Source organism: Equus przewalskii, chromosome 8 (genome assembly GCF_037783145.1).
Source record: "Equus przewalskii isolate Varuska chromosome 8, EquPr2, whole genome shotgun sequence".
Taxonomy (NCBI): Eukaryota; Metazoa; Chordata; class Mammalia; order Perissodactyla; family Equidae; genus Equus; species Equus przewalskii.
This window is the reverse complement of record NC_091838.1, coordinates 23,520,787-23,542,207: the sequence shown is the minus strand read 5'-3', so window position 1 is coordinate 23,542,207 and position 21,421 is coordinate 23,520,787. Positions and strand designations below refer to the sequence as shown.

Below are 21,421 nucleotides of genomic sequence, written 5' to 3'. Positions count from 1 at the left end.
CTCCACAGAAGACTTCAGGATTCTTGGTCAATTCATTGCCACTTCATAGATTTTGTCGTTATTATGAATGAATGATTTTATTTTTCATTAAAATTTCTCCTTGGTTGTTTTCTGGTCTGCAAAACAGTTATTGATTGTAGTAGGTTCATCACGCTCACAACCTTTGCTGAACTCTTGGTTCGTTCTAAGGGCTTATTGTTGATTCCTCCCCCCCACCCCCAGTAGATGATCATATTGTCTCCAAAAAAATGCCAGTTTATTGCTTTAGAAAACAGTTTTTCCCCCAGAATCTTATGAAAGCATCATGGCCTTAGTTAGGGGGTCCTTCATTCAAGACATCTCTCCTATTCTTAAGTGTAATAACATCTGAAACGTACTTAATGATCACTCTCTTACTGTCATTTCAGTATACCTCTGAGGATGACAAGAATAGAAGAGTTGTAATTTACAAAGATGTAATTACTTAAAATTATTAAATATACACTCTTTGCTGGGCCTTTCTCTTTAGAATTCTTTGTTTAGTCAATATGTTAAAATTTACTTAGGAAATATAGTGAGAGGAATAAAATTCAGAAAGCTTTCAGAATTAAAGATAAAACATTTACAGTAATGATTTCCTGTCCCAAGTAATTATCCTGCTTTCAACATTCTGGGGATTACTAAATCCTTTTCTTTTTCCTCAAGTTATTTTTAAATTTTTTTAAACTATTTTGCTTTTTCTCCCCAAAGCCCCCTAGTACATAGTTGTATATTATACTTGTGGGTCCTTCCAGGTGTAGCATATGGGACGCCACCTCAGCGTGGCCTGGTGAGTGGTGCCATGTCCACGCCCAGGATCCGAACCAGCAAAACCCTGGGCCACTAAAATGGAGCACGGGAACTTAACCACCCGGCCACGGGGCCGGCCCCTCCTCAAGTTATTTATTTAATATAGTCAGTAATAAAGGTTGGGTCATTTTTTCTAAGTCAGTTTCAGATCTTATTTTTTAAAAGGAACAAATAACTTGGAAAACTTTTTGCACTCCACACATCCAGGATGTGTGTGATACCGTGGTTTATACTTTCATGGCCATCCCAAAGTTGTTCTAAGTATTTGCTATATCTTAGCTCAATTAAAAGTTCTGATTCTTTTGACTGAAACATTTGAGGGGAACTGTTATTAGGTCTGGTGCTGGTAAAATTTGGCATCTGAATAAATTTCCATTTTATCCAACATCTATCAACTACTTAATTACAAGGCGTATCCCAGAGATATGAGGCTCCAGGAGAAGTGAAGCCTATAGTCCTCCCCTTACACACTGAGCATGTTGGAGCTGGGAAGAAACTGGAGGAAATCAAGTCCAACCCCCCGACGTTACAGATGAGAAAACTGACTATTTGCAGCCCAACAGCTAAAGGCAGGTATTAATACTCAGGTGCAATAGCTCTCACCCCAGTATTCCTTCCACCAGCACACAATATGTCCTTCCTCCCACCTTTATACAGGTGAAGTCCAGTTAAAGTCATCATCAAGGATGACACAGAAGGGAAAAGAAGGGGGCAGATACATCCTAAATAATAACTGACACTGTATAATTTTAGGTATTTTTCCTTGAGTTACATCAATTCAGAGAAAACAGAGATAATGATAGCTAACATCGCTGATCCTTACTGTATGCATTTAATGTGTGTTATCTCATTTAATTTCCACAAAGCCCTCTGATATGGATGCTATCATCGTCATTCCTCATTTATAGATGAGAAACCAGGTCGGAAATGTCAGCTTGCCTAAGATGCCACAACTAGAAAGTGGCACAGCAACGACTTGACTTAAGGACTCTCTGGTAGGTAAGTCTGTGTCTTTATCCATTACCCTGCAGGTGGGCAATTTTCTTACCTTCATTTTACAGCTATAGACCCGACATGCAGCCCAATGTGGCAGATTTCTTAGTTGCGAGTCATAGCAGCCAATTTTGGCTCATTTAAGCACGGAGAGAAAACTTCTCAAAACTCATGGACTCTAGGTTTCGAGAACATTACAGTCCTATGAGGCATCTCAGGGAATTTCCTGGATCCCATCCATACAGGATGCCATGTTGCACTCTGGGGCAGCAACTCCATTTCCACTTCATAAGCAGATCAATTACTTTAGTCAAAATCCACAACACTCCCACCACCACCATGACCACTACACACACACACACACACACACACACTTTTTTTTTGGTCTCTTCCCCCAGTTCCAGGAGGATCATGAAATGTCCAGGTGTGACAAATACATGTCCAAATACAATGGAAGCTTTGCTGCCTTGCTTGGAAGAAGCATGCTTCCCTTGTTTTTTAAGACCTCTAAACAGAGCCCAGAGCAGTAGAACCAGAAAACAAAATGGTTGCAGGTGATCATGAGGTCATGGCATTCCCAGGTCCACCCTATTTACAGGTGAAAGTGTACCACATATTGATGGCTGGCTCAGCACATTCTGTATACCCTAAGCCATTGGTTGAGTGGCATGAACTCACCACTTTTCTAGGTTAAAATTGGTTGGCAATGTCATTTGGTTCAATTTAAGAGCAAGGTTTTTTCCCCCTACTTTTACTGTGGCTGGAATGGAATCATCAATAGATTATTCTGCTATTCTCTAAGGGCAGCTAGTTCTGAGAAGCGGGCTGCACGGTAAAACTGGCAAATGTCATGAACATCAGCTCATTGTCTGTCTTCTTTCATTTAAAAGTAAGTGCTTTGGTGAGAAGTTATTTTATGTGAATGTGAGATACCATCATGATTATTAAGGCATTCATTAAGACTGTGTGGTCATGTAGAAAGAAGGAAAGAAACACAATCCAAATCCAGAATAAGTGCATATCCCAGTGAGCATGATTTGTTACCTCTTCAATTATGGAAACAATCCAATGTAGTTAACCAGCTACCAGGAGGCTGGCTGCTCCTCCTGGGTATGGCACCATATTGACACTTAGTGTTTGTCACTGCTGCAAATGAGTTGGATACTCAGCCAGCTGAGGGCATGCCCATGTTTTTGAGTTCAAGCTCAGCTTCCACCCTCCATGACTACTTACTTCATGAACCGGTTGAATAAGCACCAGGTTGCTGGGGATAGCGGTTGACTGATACCCAGAGAATAGGTCATCACACCCACCTTATTAAAGAGAGCCTCCTCCACCGTGAGGAACTTTTGGTGAGTATTTACATGGCCTTCTCTGTGCTTATTCTCAGAGGTCAATCTATATTCTTTCCCTAATCCGGTCAATAATTCTTAAATCTTACTCTTTAATATATATTTTTTTTTACCATATGCCCAAACAATGAACTATTGCCCATATAGCCTGACCTCAGCTCCTGTCTCCTTTGAGATAAAATAAAGAATGAAAAGAAACCAAAGTTATACTGACTGGGAAGATTTCTTTTCTTTACCGATCTTCAAGGCCTCCCCTGTGTTGGGTGTAACTCTTCAGCAGTTTCTTTTTGGCTGACACCAGCGTATTGCACAAAACCATATATGTACAGATCAATTTTTTGCATTTTCAGTCAACTGATCAGGAGAACTCTCCATGAGGCCAGGTGTGGGCTGAGGGAGGGGAGGTCATAATGTAGCAGGAGGACGGAGACTGGGAGTGGGAGCCATCTGCTCATTTTCTCCTGCCTCCAGGATCTGTTCAGCTTGGAATGATGGGTGCTTCTGGGAATGCCTAAATTTATGGCCAGGAGGATGCGAGAAAACTCACTCCGTGATGTGCAGTTCAGGTTTATCTGGATTTTCAGCATCCATCAGAGTCCGGTAGCAATGCCTGTTTCTCAAAAGAAAGATCATTCTTGCCAAGAGATTGTGGCTTTTCTTCTAAAACCTCACGGCCCCTGCTGTGATTCTATATGGAGGCTGCAGAGGTCCATATCGTACCCTCATCTGCTACTGACACTTTTTGGAACTATTGGATCCACTGTCATAAGGCTCAAGTGGATGGGCTGTTTCTGCTGCAGACTCATCCAGTTCAAGATGAGTTGGGCCCTACTGAAAGCTAGTAGCCTTTCAAGTTACCTGGTACACAGGGGAAACAGCACTACCAAATGCTGCATATGTTGCCTCCAGACTCCAAAGAACTTCACAAAGCATTGTGTTTCTTTCTTAGGGGCTGCAAGGTGCAACAATTCGATATTCACTTTTGAGAAGATATCCCTTCATGCCCCCATGCACCTCTCAGAAACTTTACTAATGTGGCCTTTATTTTCATGGGATATATCTGGTACCTTTGTCTCACCATAACTTACCAAGACATCTATGGCACCTGCTACTTCCTGCTCTCCAAGTTCTGCTCTTATGGTATTATCAGTGTAGTAGACTAGCATGGTGCCTTTTGGGAAAGAGAGATGATCAGTGATCCTTTGGCATAGAGCCCTAAAGCACGATGATGAAGAGGTCCTGCTGCCCAACCAAGCAAAAACAAATTGCTCATGTTCTCTACTTACTGGGGTGAAGAAAAAAAGCATCTTTTAAGATCAGTAGCTGGATAGAAAGTCTTAAATATTTAAGTAAAGAGAGACCACATCTGGAAGAGTGGTGGCAATTAGAGAAACCACTTTATTAACTGTATGATAATCTGCTGTCATTCATTCTCCCAAACCCATCTATCCTCTGTATCACTCTGAGGGCTGTTGCCTATAACCACTTCTGGTTCCAATTGCTTTATCAATGGGCATCCTTTGTGAGAAGCAACAGAAACTGGCTTTGGCTGATTTTTGTACTGTACAACCCCCACATCTTTGGTGAAAGAACTTATCTCTGCAATTCTCCCAGAATAAAGCATACTTTGGTTTAATATTTGCTAGGGACAGTCAGTGTGCTTCAGGGACTTCCATCCAATTCTTTGACCATAGTAGCCTTTACTCTACTTTTAAGGGAGAGCCAAAGAGAGGATTCTACTAATTGTTGAGATGACGCACTTGGTAATAGAAGGGTTTAAGGACTTGAATCCATAAACCCTTGAAAGAGAACTTTGGTCAAAACTCTATTTCTTACCTCATTCTCCAAAGGCTCCTTCTCTGACTAGAGGACTACAGTGGTGTCCTGTGTCTCCAGGGGTGGGTGTTTTCTAAGACTACCAACAACCCAGGCTATAGAAAATGGCAACCCTAGTGCCATACAAAAACATTGGCCCTCACCTCACCCATGCATTCCTTGATGCTTTGATGAAGAGAGTGTTTCCTTGGGGCCCTATTTGGAGACATGATAAGGTTTGAGGGAATGTGTTTCACCTATTCACTTATGATGAATCTGCTCCCAATATTCCTCTCTCTCCAAACTCCAAGTCTTTGGATTCCTTCAACTACATTTTATCAACTAATTACTGGCATCTCAATCTCATTCAGCAGGGACTATTAGTGAGTACAGACATCAGTCAACTAAACAAATAAACAACTGGAAGTGTTCCCAGCTGCCTGAGCTAACTCAAGAATCCAGACTCTCCAGAAAATTCTCCTATATCAATTAATTTTATTTCAGTGTACAGATATGTACTTCTTTCCTCGATACATCTCCATATGTATTTGCCATATTTGTGCTGAAATAAATTACTTATCTTGGTGTGTAAGTCTTTTCTGCTTGGGTTTGGTGTTATACTTGACCTTCCAGAACATCCTGGGACCTGACTCTAGTTATGGAGCTAACTAGAACTCTAACAGTTGTAAGTGTGGGGCACAAGGACAATTTTTGTTCAGATGAAGTCCTTGGGGGGTCTTCCACAAGGCAGCAGTTGTTTTGTTAGAGAGGAAAGGATGGACCATCCTTGCCTTCGTGGAAGGTTCAGGGGGAGCCGGAAGATCCTAGGACTCAGAGCCCGTTGGGTCCTCCCCAGTTCTCCATTCCAACTCCTAGGCTTTTATTCTTTCCTAATCAATGCCCTAAATTTTGCATAAGAGACCTAGTAAGGCAATGAATTCAACTGGCAATGTAGTTAATCGGCCTGCAGGATCCAACTGTGATTTGGGCTTTTGGCTTCCTCAGATATATGGGATCAAGAAATAACAGTCTATTTTAACAATCATAAAAGTCCCACATTTTCTGACTATGCTTTGGGCCAAGAATTTACATATTTGAGCTTTCTTTAATTGTCCAGCCCCTGAAGAGATAGCCACCCCACCCTTAGATCTTTAATTCCTTATGGCCTTCATGCCATTGTTTGGCAGCAGTCATATGTTCCCCTGAAGCCTGCTACGAATGGACACTTTATTTGGAGGACAGCAGGTCACAAGGAATCATTTTGCCACCATGCTACAGGACCTGACAGAGTCACATCCTTACCTGCACTTTTTTTCTGCTCTCCCCCAACTAGGCCTGATAACCAATCCCAGATTTCCCTCATTACCTCAAAGTCTGTTTCCTATAAGCACCTCTGGTTCCAATTTCTCCATCTGTGAACATTCTTAGTTGTAAGCAGCAGAAACTTACTGTGCTTGATTTAAGCAGAAAAGAAATTCATTAAAAAGATATTGGGAATCTTGGAGAATTTCTGGGAGGGTGAGAGAAGGAATAACACCTCCAAATTACATTGCAGAATCCATCCAATGAGGACCCCATGGTTATTGTCTCCCAGTACTATCTGCTGCAGCTCCTACCTTCCACACCATCGGCCGCATTCGTGAGACACAAGAACCAGCCCTGTGGAATCTGCTTCCCCAGGAACTCAACTTGCTACAACTGTCACTGTGCCAGAGAGAACTTCTGTACCTCCTCATATGACGCACTGTGAAGGACGCATCACCTCTGAAGTGTCCTTCCCATCATGCATGACCTCAGTCTAATCATGGGCAAACATTAGGCAAAGCCAAATTGAGGAACATTCTACAAAATAACTGCCCAGCACTCTTCAAAAGTGTTAAGGTCACGAAAGACAAGGAAAGACTGAGGAATTGGCCCGGATTGGAGGAGATAAGGAGACATGACAACTAAACGCAATGTGGGATGCTGGATTGGGTCCCAGAACAGAAAAAGGACATTAGTGAAAAAACTGGTGAAATCCAAATAAAGCCTGCAATTTAGCTAATAAAATTGTACTAACGTGACTTTTGTAGTTTTGATCATTGTGTCACAGTTAGGTAAGATGTTAACACAGGCAAAGCTGTATGCGGAGTATGTAGGAACTCTCTGCATTTTGGTGGCAGTGCATCTGTACATCTAAAATTATCTCCAAACAAACAGTTAAAACGAAAAAACAAACAAACAACATTATGCCCTATAACCAATGGCACATTTGGATGAAGGGAAATGTTACATTTTCTCCTCTCCAACTGCTGCTTCCCTGAGTTATTGCATCAAGGTCACTAGATGCCAGCGATCAGCAGAGAGAGGAGGAAGTCGGCAGTGGTGGGAGGAGAGTGAGAGAGGTGGGCCAGAGTGGGTGGGGGAGGGATTTTTAAGCAGGCCTTTGGGATGCCTTAAATTCTGCCCAAAAATGACTCTGCTTATGGGACAGCTTCGGAAATCGTGATTTATCAATCTGGGATTAGGAGGAAGAATACCCCCCCACAGAGTAGCTGGTCTTGGGCATCTGAACTAGTCTCTTATTTAGAAACGATTTTTCTCCTAATTACAGCACTGTCCAATAGAAATTTCTGTGATGATAGAAACGTTGCATATCTGTGCTGTCCTATATGGTTGCCAGTAGCCACTTGTGGCCATGGAGCACTTGCAGCGGGGCTCCCGTGATGGAAGAACAAGTTTAAACGTAAATAGCCACAAGTAACTAATGGCTGCCGGATTGGACGGTGCAGCTCTAGTAACTGACTTAGGTTTTTTCCCCCTGTTCCTCATGATATGGCTGAATACAGGCAAAGAGATATAATTTTAAAGATGCCTATGGAGGTATGTAATCAACTACCCAAACCCCAAAGACATGTTGAAATAAGGACTAGCTGAATGAATAGTTTTACAATTGGCAAAGTGGTAAATGGTGGAATTGCATAGGTGGGAGAGACCTTAGAGCTGGTCTGTTCCAAGCTCCTCATCTTCCTCCTGGGCAAGTTGGAGGCCACAGACAATATGTGATTTTCCAGGGTTAAGGATGAGGTAAGGGCAGGGGCAGGATAGAACCAGGTCTCCCCAGCCCCTTCCAGGACTCTGCAGGGCTGCACATGGCCTCACCCTCCTAGAACTAGAGATTGCATTTGCAACTCCATTCATGCTAAAGCTGCGTACATGCCCACAAGCTACAGGCGCAGCCCTCCACTCCTCTCTACCCACCTTGCCTCTCCCCAGCTCCCACTGTTGAGCCTCATCAAAATGTCCCAAATTTGATGTTTGAACAACAATTCCTTTTTAACAAAAAGTGGCAAAGCCGCTGTCTTTCAGCTACATAGTCTGTCTTCTGGCCCCAAGGGAAGGGGAGGACTAAATAATCAATCCTCTAGAGGATACAGAATCAAGGACACCAGAGAGCTTTCTCATAAATTGCCTCTCCTTTACAATTTGAGCATATTCACAATGGAGAACTCTAAATAAGATGAGGGAGAGGCTAATTCATTTTATAAACAGCGCTTTAAATCTCTTCATGTACCTGAGCCATGAAATTAATTATGACTGCGAGGAAATGGAAAAAAAAAAAAGAATTGTTTAACACTGTAATGAATATTACCAGAGCTACTTTCTTAACCAGTTTACTTTCCAAAGATGAGTAGATGATTTCATGAATCTAAATCTTCTTATGCAAAGGCAGAAGATGGCAAACCACAATTAACTGGGTAATTCCGCAGAAAATATATGGGATATTCTCATCATCAAGGGCTGTCTCTTTGTTCTTCTAAAACAATCAACACAGTTTAAGTGCCCTAGTGGGGCAAACAGTGGGAAAACCCACCCTCAAATGGAAGTAGGAAATTGCAAAGATAAGTAACCATTTCTCAACCAGTTCGTGTGTGACGGAGTCTGCTATGGAGATATTCTAGAAGTTTTCTTTCTGGTGTGAAATTGGGGTCCTTGAAAAGACTTTTCTTCTGGAAGGTAAAGACCAAAGCTTCTACCTGATTATCAAGGGAGACCATTCCAAGAAGATTCACATTTTATGCTACTTCATTTGAATCAGAGCCCACTTTGGTGAAGATTCACATTCACTTATTGACATTGAGTGCTTTCTCTTCTTTTGCTCAAGGTCTTTCCTAAGCAGGACCCTGAAGCCTATGGTAACTGACAAATCTAGTATGCGAATTAATTTCTGCTGACTGTAAATACATACAACACATCAGAGTGACATCCTAAGCATTCTGTACAGCCTCAGGATGCCCAGAGGAGAATGGTGCTTTGCCAATAATCTATACACATGTCAGTTATCGCAGGCACTGCATAATAATTTAGGATGGGAGAAAAGGTACCCTACCAGCGACTAATATTTACCGAACATTTTCTGTGTGCCAGGGACTTTCCTTCCCTTATCTCTTGTAATCCTCTGAGATGGAAAGTATTATTATCATCTTCATTGATGAGGAAATTGGGCAAAGAGAAGTGATATAACTCGCCCCAGGGCATAAAACAACCAGGTGACAGAGTCAAGATTCGAATCAGAGTTATTGGATTCAGATCCTGAGCTCTTAACCATTGTATTGGTCTGCTCTCTTTTGGAGGAAGGAGGAGAAGAGAACCAATAGTTAATAGCGTCCAGAACCAATAGTTAATAGGGTCCCATGCCTTCCAGAATGTTCCTTGGCTCCACTCACCACATCACCGCCTAATTCTCCCAGATGGCCAGTGTGGCTCCAGAAAGTTGATTGGAACATTTGCCTTCAATGACTTTCACCCCTTATTCATGCTCCTTCCTTTCTCTCCCATCCCCATCCGCCCATACTCTGTGGTCTCAATTTTTCTAGGTCCTCCTGCACCCTCTCAAATCATATCATGTCTCTGTCCCATCTGGGTTCAGTGTGTAAAGAAAGTGCTAACTGAATCATGCCTCCTCCTTTTAGATGAATTGTAGGCCCTGAGGACACAATACCTTTACTTCTTGTGTGTCTCGATGGTGGGCATATTCGCTACACTGTTTTTCTCTGGGCAGGGCTCCCACAAAAGTGCTCACTCGGTGGTTGGGGAGGAAATGATACCGTGTTGGCTTTATCATTGACTATTACAGTTTTCTTGTGAAAGCCAAACCTTTGCATTGCTAAACTCTTACACTTTGAATTATCCTAGGACTATTTTAGAATTACCATAAAGCTTGCTTGCTGAAAATGCCTCCTTTAGCTTTCCTAACATGCTGAGGAAAAGACAATCCAAATGTCAAAGTATTTTCCAGATAGATTGACCTGGCAGTTGATATTTGGGTGGTGATCCACATAGTATGAGATTTGATGGTGATAACTTAGCCCGAATTGATGGTAATATTATCGTCATATGCGCATCTGTCTTAGTAGGTTTGGCAATAAGCCCTAAGGCCAAAAAAAAAAGAAAGTTGGGGGGTAGAATAACAATATCCTAGTGTGGACAATGTTATCTGCCTGTCCTTGAATGAGCTACGCCCCCAGAAGGCTGAGATGGGAGTCAGAAGTCTGTCATTCTCTCAGTGGGTCTCGGTTGCCACGGGCCTTTGTGGTAAGATCTCTGTCACTCTGGCATTTAAAGAGATGGGTTCTCTACAAGCGCCCACATCTAAACCCACAATCCCAGGTGGTGCTTTGCTGAAGAAGCAGTGATTTGTCCAGAAGTAAGGAAAATCTGGACATATTGGACTTTGGAGAAACTCTTCCTCATGTGGCAGCATCCTAAGGGATTTTCAAGGGTACTTTTGAAAATTTGACTTTGCCCTGAGAGGCTGAGATGGGACTCCAGTGGATGATAATGAGTGTATCACGACCTGATAATAATAACTATCACTTGCTAAGAAGCAATTGTATTCCAAGCTTCTTTCTTCCAGCAAGCATCGCGTGAGGTTTATATAGTATACATTAGAAATAATGAGGGCTGATCCTTAAAGCTGTACCCAGTTATGCCATTGTCCTCAGCAGCAAGCACCCGGCCTGGCAATACCTACTCTGCGGGTGCCCCATTGTGATGCATGTACTGTATCAGAGAGGCCTGGAGGTAGGCCTTGCTTTCATGACTCTGACTTTCTCCCTCTGCCCCTTGGCTCTACTTTTCTCTGGGCTGACTTCACTTTGGGGCCAACCATCTCTAAATGGCGACTCCTGGCAGTGTTAGCGTCCCAACTGCAGCAAAAAGAGCTTCCCTTTGCAGAGAGTTATAGTAACAGTTCCAGAAGCCAGTTCTATGGGCTCTCATTGACCTAGTTTGGGTCACAGGCCCATCTTTGCACCAGTCTTTGTAACCAGGTGGATTTGATGCTCTAACTGGCCAGTCCTGGTGCTGGAGCTCAAGGTAGAGCCAGGTTCAGTCCACTCCCTACGAAAACAAAGAGACTGGCTGCAGGGAGGAGAGGTGATCCAAGAAAAATCATGCTCCTGCTGCTTGAAGAAGGGACAGTGGATGCTCACAGGCAAACACAACCCTTGTCAGCTTCTCAGATTCTCAGTCCCCTGCTGCCATTTCTCCTGTCACTACCATCTAGTCTCTCCTCCTCCTTCCCTCTACCTTATGGCTTTTCCTGCCTCCCAACTTCCACGCCTTCATGCCTTCTGTTTACTTTCTTCTCTGGACCTCTTTCCATCTCTGCTTACTCCACTGTCATTGTTCCTTTTTAAATATCTCACACAGCAGTTCCTGGAAAGTACATCTAATTGGGTTTTTTTTGCATCTAGTACAGAGCATCCACATTAAGCAGCATGGTCATATCAGGGCACCTCATAGCCACCAACCAGCCTGCAGATCGTTTCCTTTGCTCAGACCCCTTTCCCTAAGACAATCCTCCAAGATAATAGAGCCATGTGTTGTGTTATGTGGAAGGTACAATCTTTGGCTTCTTTGCTCAAAGAGCACAGCAATCAGAGCTTTGTGGTCTAAAGAACAGATTTAGCATTTTTCCTAAAGGATCGGTCCCCTTACTTCCAGTATATGCTATATGAACCTAAAAAACATTTGCTGAAAGAAAGATCTTTGTAGAGCAGAGACAATTTTTTTTAACTCTAGGTGATAACCACTGTTGGGTGAATGACTAGATGGAAACTTTAGAAACCTACAGTCTCAATGACTAAAGGAAAATGGGTTTGATAAGAAAAGGTGAAAGGGGTTGAGAAAGACTACAAGGTGACCATGAGATATTTTTAGGGAAAGAAAGGTTAAAAAAGACATTACTCAGCTCTTCCCCATGTACAGAGTGTGCAGAACATGGTGGATGGGTTTCAATAGTAGCAATAAATAACCTCATTAAACCACAGATTGCAGGACTGAGAGAAGCTTCTAAAAGCTTCTGAGAGTGAGGTGAGGTGATGGAGGAGATGCCTAACTGCTTCAAGGGAGTTAGGGGATTACAATTTAGAGTTTTGTCATTTGGAGTCTAAAATATAATAGGAATGGGAAGCCCAACGCTTCTTTGATTTTGTTTTAATAAAAGAGCCTTCATTTTATCGACCATTGTGCCTTCCACGCCATGGTGATTACCAGTGGGCCAGAACCAGGGTGAGGCAAGCAGAAAATTCAGGGAGGCCCTCCCTCTCAGCTGCCAGTCCTGCACTCGCCCGAGCCTGGCAGCACGCGCCTCTTTAAATTTTGTGCCCTGGTCTCCTGGCTGCCTCGCCTGAGACCTGGCCCTCGTCATGGAAGTGCGGTGGCTTCACTTTCCTAAAAGCAAAACTTTCTGGAGTTTCGATGAGATCAATCACTTTATCCTGCTCTTTCTGATCCAGGTTAACGGACTCAAAATAAGAATGAAGAATTTCATTTGTAAGTGTGTAAGACAGAGAAGGTAGAAATGCAGATTTTTCTAAACATAGAAACAAAACAAAAAAATGATTTCATTTTAGCTCAGTTTTTTCTTTCCAGTCCCTGTGGACTATCAAAATCCCTCCTCTCCCAGCTGGACTCTTCCCCGGGGCTGCCAGGTGGCCACGTCTGCTCCAAGCATCTTCGTATCAACAATCTGTTTGCGATAGTCCGAGCGCTTCTCCAGACATCTCATGTTCACCTGGCTTATTAATAATTGGCTGCAACCTTTTCAATTTTCCCCTCTAATAGGCTCACAGAGTTATGTTACTTATCGCTTTATGAGCTCAATTCTTCTCGATTTTTACATTACTCCTCTAATGCCTTCAGGTAAATTGAAGGATCACCTGAGTAACTTGATGCTGATGAGGATGGCTTTGAGGCAAGCACCAGCCCAGACGGGACCAGGATGTTCTCTGAAAACCCGGCTTAATTGTCTCCAGGCTGCTTGACATATTGCATCATGCGTGGCTTTCCTCCAGCGGTGAAAAAAGTTCTGTGAACAAGTATTTCCCACAGAAAACAGTGGGACTGGTTTTCCTTCATTTTCTCACTGTCTAAGTGGCACCCTATTCATTCATTCATTTATTCATTCTTCCACTTCCTAAGAGGCCTCACTCTCTAGATTGAGTGTACCTCATAATAGTAAACATCAAATTTCCTTGGAAAATATTCCAGGCTTCTTGCCCTGCTAGAAATAGTTACGTCCATTCAAGAAGATTCTTCCTCAAACATGTATTCCTGGATGGAAAATCCCTAGAAACCTTGACTTTGGGGTCTTTATTTTCAAGACTGCATTTAAAAAGAAACTTCTTTTTGATTCATAGTTATAAATCATGTAAAAAATATTACATGTTAGTGTTGCAACTCTCAGTGTGGGGTGTTGTGAAGACACAAGCACATCCCTCTCATGGGTTCACAATGTCCTGTTTTGTTTCAGTTTATTTGTTTGTTTGTTTCTGTTACAGTGAAGCTGGAGATGTCATTTAGGGGGCTAGGGGCTACACAGCCAGTCAGCTAGTCTCCTGGGGGGCACTGCCAGGGGGAGTCCCCAGTCTGGCCCTGGGCTTCTCAGGGCAAGAAATGATTAGTTAGGGCACCCAGAAGTGTCTGGCTTACAACGGCCTCTTGCTTAAGCAAAACCCACGAGAAACTGACATAGCAACCATTAGTCCAGTTAATTCATATTTAATGCAAAAGATGTCAACCAAACGGTCAAGAATATGTTCAACAGTGGTGGCTGCTGACATCTATCCACAAATGCCTCCCGCATCCGTCTCCTGGCAGGGAGGTACATCCCAGAGCCCGGAATGATATGGTTCACTCTTCAAGTCGTCTTCTTCCCATTCCCCTCAACAGTGTTGGGGAGAGAGTGACAATTTCTGGATCGAGTTTCTTTTTAAAAGTTCCTATGCTGATCATGTCAACTCTTTAAGAGTCTTACTTGAGATCGGTTCGCTTCATTCACTCACTACGATCAACCCAAGTTCCTATTTGGTGACTTGATATTACCTTCCTGAGACTGTTGGCTCATCGCTCTGTGGGCCTGGGGTTCTTAAATTTCTGTAAGCCATCCGGTCACCGACTATCCCGTAGAGAGACCGTCTATCACATCTACAGACAGCTGATCTTGTCCAGTACAGTAAGGCTTTCCACACGTCACAGGGGGCCTTCCTGAAGGGCTGAAGGGGCCCTGTTGTTGCCTCCACGTACAGACGATTTTTGCAGCAACCACACAAAAGAGAAGAAATGATTGATGTATCTATAAAACCAGAGCAAACTGAAGGTTCATTTACTTACCTCTGCTGAACTTCAACTCATTTAAGTATAACAGCAAATAAAACTTACATAGACATCTCTGGGACCTGCCTGGTGGGTAGTGGTTAAGTTTGCGCTTCACTTTGGCAGCCTGGAGTTTGCAGGTTCGGATCCCAGGTACGGACCTAGCACTGCTCTTTGAGCACTGCTCGTCAAGCCACGCTGTGGCAGCATGCCACATAAAGTAGAGGAAGGTGGGCACAGATGTTAGCTCAGCGACAATCTTCCTCAAGCAAAAAGAGGAAGATTGGCAACAGATGTTAGCTCAGGGCCAATCTTCCACACACACACAAAAAAGTTACATAGATGTCTAAAGATTCAAAAAGTCCAGCCCCCAACACACACACACACACACACACACACACACACACACGCTTCAACATATGAAAGAGCGAGTGAACCAGTATATATAATTGTGTGCTAAAAAACACAAAGTACATAAATCTCCCTTGCCTGTTTTCACCATCAAGTTTGGATGTTACAAATTTCTCCTATAAATTTCAATTTGGTCTGAATATTTATATTAAAAAACCCATCAGAGAGAAAGGTAGCTGGTGTCTCATTTATGCTCTGAGGACGTGCTGAAAATGCGCACCAATGCCGGTCTGTGTGGGCAGGCTAAACTCTCACAATCGCCAGAGATGATTGATAACAAGACCAAGTCTGCGTTGTTTCTCTGCAGCCCACCTTCTCCTCCCCTCCCCCTGCAGTCGAGGTCGGCCTTCTTTCACAAGCATGAAGACTCAAAGTAAAAAAAAGGAGCATCGGTTAGTCAGAATGCTCTCCTCACTGGAAAACCACCACTGGAGGGGCCAGGAAATGACAATGTTCAGCCTGCCGTGGTACGTGAATTATAAACCATACACAGAGTCATGGGAAACTCATCTATTTCAGGAAAATGTCCCCCTTCCCCTGGGATTCTTGTATTTGGTTCTATGTGAATCGAATTCCTGTGTTTTCCTCCCAAGCACCTCTGGTTCCTGCCGGAAGGAAACAGAAGACTTCAGTTCTCTGAAGGGAAGCCGCTGCATGTCAGCCTAGGGGCCTTTACTGGAAGCCCTGCCACATTTCCTCAACAGGACACTCAGGTTTATCAAAGCTGTGAAAGCAACACAAAGACAAGACCAATGACGTTTTCCTTGTTACAGAAAGGCTGTCCGCTTACCGTCTGCAGAAACAGGGAATCCTTGGTTTTGAAGGGACTCCAGCAGTTAAGGATGAAAACATCCCTTCTCTTTTATTTGAATTTCGCCTCTCCCTTGGGTGAGGGCTGCTTATAAGCTGTTGGAAGATTTAGAAGAGCTAGAAGAATAGGTCACTGTGTTTGTGGCTACATTTGGCTCCACTGTTGTGCAACAAAACCACGTTCTGCTGGTTTCCTTGAGTAAGAGCAGAAATGACTCGATGGAATACCCATTGGCCTGTCCTATGTGAAGACACACAGGGTAAATCCTCCAATACTTTGCACTTTCACAAAATTCAAAATAGGAGGAAACATTGCATCTGAAGTCACACAACATTTTAATGTGTACCTGTGTGGCTAGAATAAATGTGCAAGGTGGTGTGTAAATCTCTGATGTATTTGGAAATATTGCCCTTATGTAAATTTAAATTGTTCACAAGATGAGTTCATTTTCTATAGACTCCAATTTGATTTTTTTTTGTTTTGAGGAAGATTAGCTCTGCGCTAACATCTACCACCAATCCTCTTTTTGCTGAGGAAGACTGGCCCTGAGCTAACATCCGTGCCCATCTTCCTCTACTTTATATGTGGGACACCTGCCACAGCATGGCTTGCTAAGTGGTGCCACGTCCACACCTGGGATCCGAACCTCGAATCCTAGGCCGCCGAAGTGGAACGTGCACACTTAACCACTGCACCACTGGGCCAGACCCTCCAGTTTGATTTTAAGGTTTCTTCATGATCATGTGTGTTTCTTTTTCTGTTTTTGGTTTCAATCAATGCCAACGATCCGAAACAGTCATTGGACCATTCCAGGTCCAGCTGTATCACTTTTGGCAAGTTATTTAACACCCCTCATCTCAGTTTCTTCATGTATAAAGTGAGGGTAATCATAGTATTCTCCTCTGAGCGTGCTTCTGTTTATTTATTTCACAAATATTATTGCCTGTCCCAGAAGCACTGGGCACTGAGGATGCAGCAAATGCTGAATGTGTGTCCCTGTCCTGCTGGCTCATGGCTCAGGGAGGGAAACAAACAAGTGAGCAAAAGTAATTTTATATGTTGGGTGCTATGAAGGAAAATAGAGTGCTAGGGTGATGAGATTGGTTTGAAGGAAGGTCTCCATGAGGTGGAGACATTTAAATTGAAGAATGAAAAAAAAATTAGCCAGGCAAAGGCTGCATATTCCAGGCAGAGGGAGAAGCGTGTGCAAAGGCCCTGAGGTGCTAATGTCTTTGATCTTCAGTAGAAGGGCCTGAATCAGAATTGGAAGACAGTGATGTGGCCTGCTGGAGTAAACAGGCAATAGGTTGGTCCAGGTGGCACTAGTTTGTAGGTCAAGGGAAGCAGCTGGAGTTTTCCTGAGAAGCCACTGGAAGAATTTAACTTAGAACAAGACTTGATCTCATTTACATTTCCAAAAGAGCTCTTTGGCTGCTTGTGTGGAGGGGAGACAGGGGAAGAAGGAGTGGAAGCTCAAGCTTTCCTTGTAAGGATTAAATGAGATAATAAATATTTAGCATTTGGTGCAATACTTGACACATAACAGTTGCCCAGTTCCTGTGAGGGATTGTTATTAATAATTATTATCAATATTAATAACAATAATGCTTCAGTTTGGCATCATAATCTGACGGTATAAATTCAACATGTATACCTGAAAGTAAATACTCTCTGATTTCTGTCACTAAAAATGTCAAAAAAGAAAAAAAATTAGCTCAGGAGTTGGGAAGTGAGTTTATCGGCCCAGCTGGGGCTCAAATGTAAAGTTAATTTTGATTCCTAAACTATTTACCTTATTATTGTCCATATAGTTAGTTGCATGTGTTGAGTGCAAACTTTTTAATGAGCAAGTCTGTGAAAACTTTTCCACTAATTAAGTCAGTATACCACTGTATAAAAGAAAGTGCTTCTTGAAAATACTTCATTTTCCAGAAACCATAACATTGACTTCTGTGAGCTCTAGTTCTGACCCAAATGAGGATATCACGGAGAGAACGTGCTTGGAAAACTAACGTTATGTACTAACTTTCAAGCTTTGGGAAAGAGTCTTTGTTGGCTCCAGAAAATCAGAATGTGTGTGCTCCATTCTCCTTGCTCTCTGATGGGTTTTTAGCCCCTAATGACGTCTCCTTAAGCTTTAGGCTGTAGGACAGAGCTCCAAAATGCTGAGTAACTGTGTGCCCTCTCCTGGGCCTCTCTAAGCCTCTTTTCTCATCTGTCACATGGTCGTAATAAGACTGCCCTCCTTTTAAGGTGTAGTAAGAGTGCCCTCCTTTTAAGGCTGTGAAGATTGATGGAGAGAATTCCATAGTGTCTGACACATAAAAAGAGCTCAACAATTAACTGTTAAGGTTATTGTTACTTTTTGAAGACCAAAGTACCTACTCTCCTTTATTTGACCCATTTAATTCCAGATGAAAAAGGATAGTCCGGTATTCCACGTAGAACTGCTTTGGTCATCAGAAACCTTTAGTGTGATGACCTTTGACATTTTATCTATGACCCTAATTTGACCCTTGAGCTAGGATGAGACTTGGAAAAGATCCCCGGACACTGGCTCCAGCTGTGAAATCTAGTCACAGACTCACAGCTCTGGGAGAGGTGGCTCTCCAAACGTTGCTGGAAATTACAGTTCTAATCTAGAGTTTGATAAGCCAAGGGGTCTAGGGTTTCAATTGCGTCCGTCCTCTGCTCTTCTAACGGGCGGTAATTATCTTTGTAATGCTCTAATGCTAAATAATGATGCTGCTAATGCACGCTGCATCTTCGCGCACAGGTGCCAGCTGTTCCCTCGCCGGGCAGCTGACCGTGTTGCGCACACTTAGGCGCGTTCGCGGGGCCCAGCCTCTGCCCACACAAACAAAACAAAGACCGCCCGGCCTTCCTACCGAGCCACCCGCCCTTCCCCCTCCGCCTGAAGGAGGCCCTTCTCGCTCCCTCCCAGCCCTCTCTCCCCCCTCCGCCCCTCCCTCGCCCCTTCCCCTCACTGCCCTCCCTCCCACTGGTGGTTTCTTCCTGCAACAGAAATCCAGGAAACCACCCCCCACATTTCCTCTACCCACAATTTTCTCCAGGGCCTGACTCACACACAATTCAGCTCGATTTGGAGTTCCCTTTTCTCTGCCCCATGAGAAACCCCGACTCTCCCATTCATTTCTGGGAGGACCGGCTTGCCAGATAAGGTTGCTTAAAATTTCTGTCTCATAATTGACCTTTCATCATTAAAAAAAAAAAAAAAAGGCATATTGAAGACAAATTACCAAAGAACAAATGTGAGGCTGTTGGCTTTTCACACACATACACACACACACACACAAACACACAAAGACCCTTACACATCCGTCCATAGAGCCGCCTTCAGCAGACAACATCTGCAAGATGACTCGTTTTCTCGGTAACTTTAATCTCGTAATTCATTGTTTCTGTGGTGCCAGTTACAGTAGCTAAAAGGGCGGAACAGCAGGCCAATTTGGCACACAAACAAATTTAAATGTGAACCGGGGGTTTGCCCACCTTATGATGAGTGGTTGACTTGCTGCCAAAAAACAAAACAAAATCAAAACAATAGATGGGCTTGCTGAGGGTTGGGGGACAAGAGTTGCAGTTTCTCAACAGGGTGGGGGCTCCTGTAAGCTTGACAGCACGAAGAATACCAGGGGGTCACAGCACATCTGCTCCGGAGGAAAGACAAAGGGCCAGGTGGGGCTGCCGTGGCCTGCGGGGCCGAGCGGGGCGCAGGGTGCAGGGCGCGGGCGCGGGGGCCGTGGCTCCGCGCGCCCGCCGCAGCCCCCCCGCCCAGTTTAACCTTGACTTCTCCCTCCCCGCATCTGGCGCGGGAGGGAAGCCGGTCCAGATGGGCGTCCGGAGTGTGACGACGCCCCGCCGTACCCCCGCGCGCTCGCTCAGATGGCGCACGCTGCTCGGGGGCCACGACACTCCGCCCACGAAGGCCGCAGACCCTGTGCGCCCGGGGGTGGCGGGTGCCACCCGCATCTCTCCCGCGCGCCCCTGGTGTCCCCCGGCCCCGCCCCGCTCGGATCGGAGCGCCGAGCCCGGCGCTGGGTGCTCCTCGGGGGTCCCCGGAAACAATGGCGAGGCTGTGCTCGGCCGGCTGGGGGGGCGCGGGCCCCGCCGCTGGAGCGCCCCGCAGTGCCGAACTCGGGGCTGTCCCAGGGCCGAGGCCAGGGCGGGCGGAGTCATCCGAGGCCCCGGCGACCCGCGCTCCCGGACAACCGTGTCGCCCGCGCCGGGCAAGTCCATGGAGACAGACCACGCAGTGACAGGCCGGAGGCGGCTCGGGGGATCCATAATTTATGATGTTGTTCTTACCAATCCGGTTTGGGATTTCACAAGCGTTCCCAGCTTCCTTCCCATTTGTTGCTTCCATCCGTCCTTTTGGAGCAAACTTCACTTCCCCTCCCCGAGAATGTAGCAGTTACCTTAGTGAATTAATGTGATAAGAGAAAAAAAAGGTGGGTTTCTACTTGAGGGATTGCCTGAGAGGGGCGAAGGGAACACAGGTGCTGCGGCGGGCCTGAAAGATGGATTGCTTAGTCCACTGTGTACCTTCGACGAATTTTAGCCGAACTGCAGAAAAAAACAACCCTATTTCCAGAGAGCTGGGGTAGGGGCCTTGTGCGGACAGGTAGTGAGCACAGAACGTCCTTGGTCACTACGACCAATCATTTTCCTCATTTATAAATAAACCTCTTGGTCCTAAGTTATTTTTTTTTTAGCCTCGCAGGCCCGCAAAAATGATGACTAGCATAGCGGGAAGGGAAGGGGTTAATGGCCCCTCCACGCAGCGCCTGATCCGGACCCAGCCGGCAGCCGCCTGCATTGCTTGCTGCCCGGCAGACCTCAGGTGCTCCTAACTTAGGATACAGGAGACTCCCGTTGGCCAAGGATGCTCCTGTCCCGAAGATTCCTTACATTGCTGTAGTGACTGGGGAAAGATTTATGGATTTTTATCAAGTTTTAGTGCAATAAATAAGGGAAAGACACAACAAAGGACCCCACACTAAGCTGGGGGAAGTTTTCTTTCTTGTTAACTTCCCCCCCCCTTTTTTTTTCTTGAAAAGGAGTTTATTCTAGGCCCCTTCTTTTTCTCTTTCGGACTCAGTGTTGCTAAATGGAATTCAGACCAGAGAGCAACTGTGGCAAATGCTTGCTGAGGCTGGAGCCCTTAAGGACTTGAATGAAAAAAGGTTGGAAGTGGTCAGATCCATTCCGATTGCTCCCAGCGGCCGGAGGCCCCAGGCCCAGGGCTGCTCCCCTTCCATCTGGGCTGAGAAGGGAATGGGCCTGGGAAGATCTTGGAGCTCCAGAGCCAGTAGCTCCTGCAGATGGCTGGGTCATTTTGTGGTTTACAAATGACCAAGTCAGGTTGAAGCCACAGTTGCTGTGGTTACAGGCAACCGTGATTAGTCACACAGTTAGTGACCCAGTTATGGCACACCCTCTTTTAAAAGGACATTATTCACTATCTTGGTAGCTTGATTTCAGAAATGTTCCATGTACACAAGGAAAACGAAGACTGCAGGGGGCAGAGGACGGAAATGTAGGGCGTGTA

The 21,421-nt window shown here is 44.6% G+C and overlaps 1 long non-coding RNA gene across 1 annotated transcript; it reads left to right on the top strand.

Moving 5' to 3' along the window:
* Positions 1-1,706: 1,706 nt before the first annotated feature.
* LOC139085044 (uncharacterized) lies at positions 1,707-7,051 on the top strand. The gene is made up of 2 exons (XR_011543028.1): positions 1,707-1,827; positions 6,544-7,051. It is a non-coding gene; the product is annotated as an uncharacterized lncRNA (long non-coding RNA).
* Positions 7,052-21,421: the final 14,370 nt, after the last annotated feature.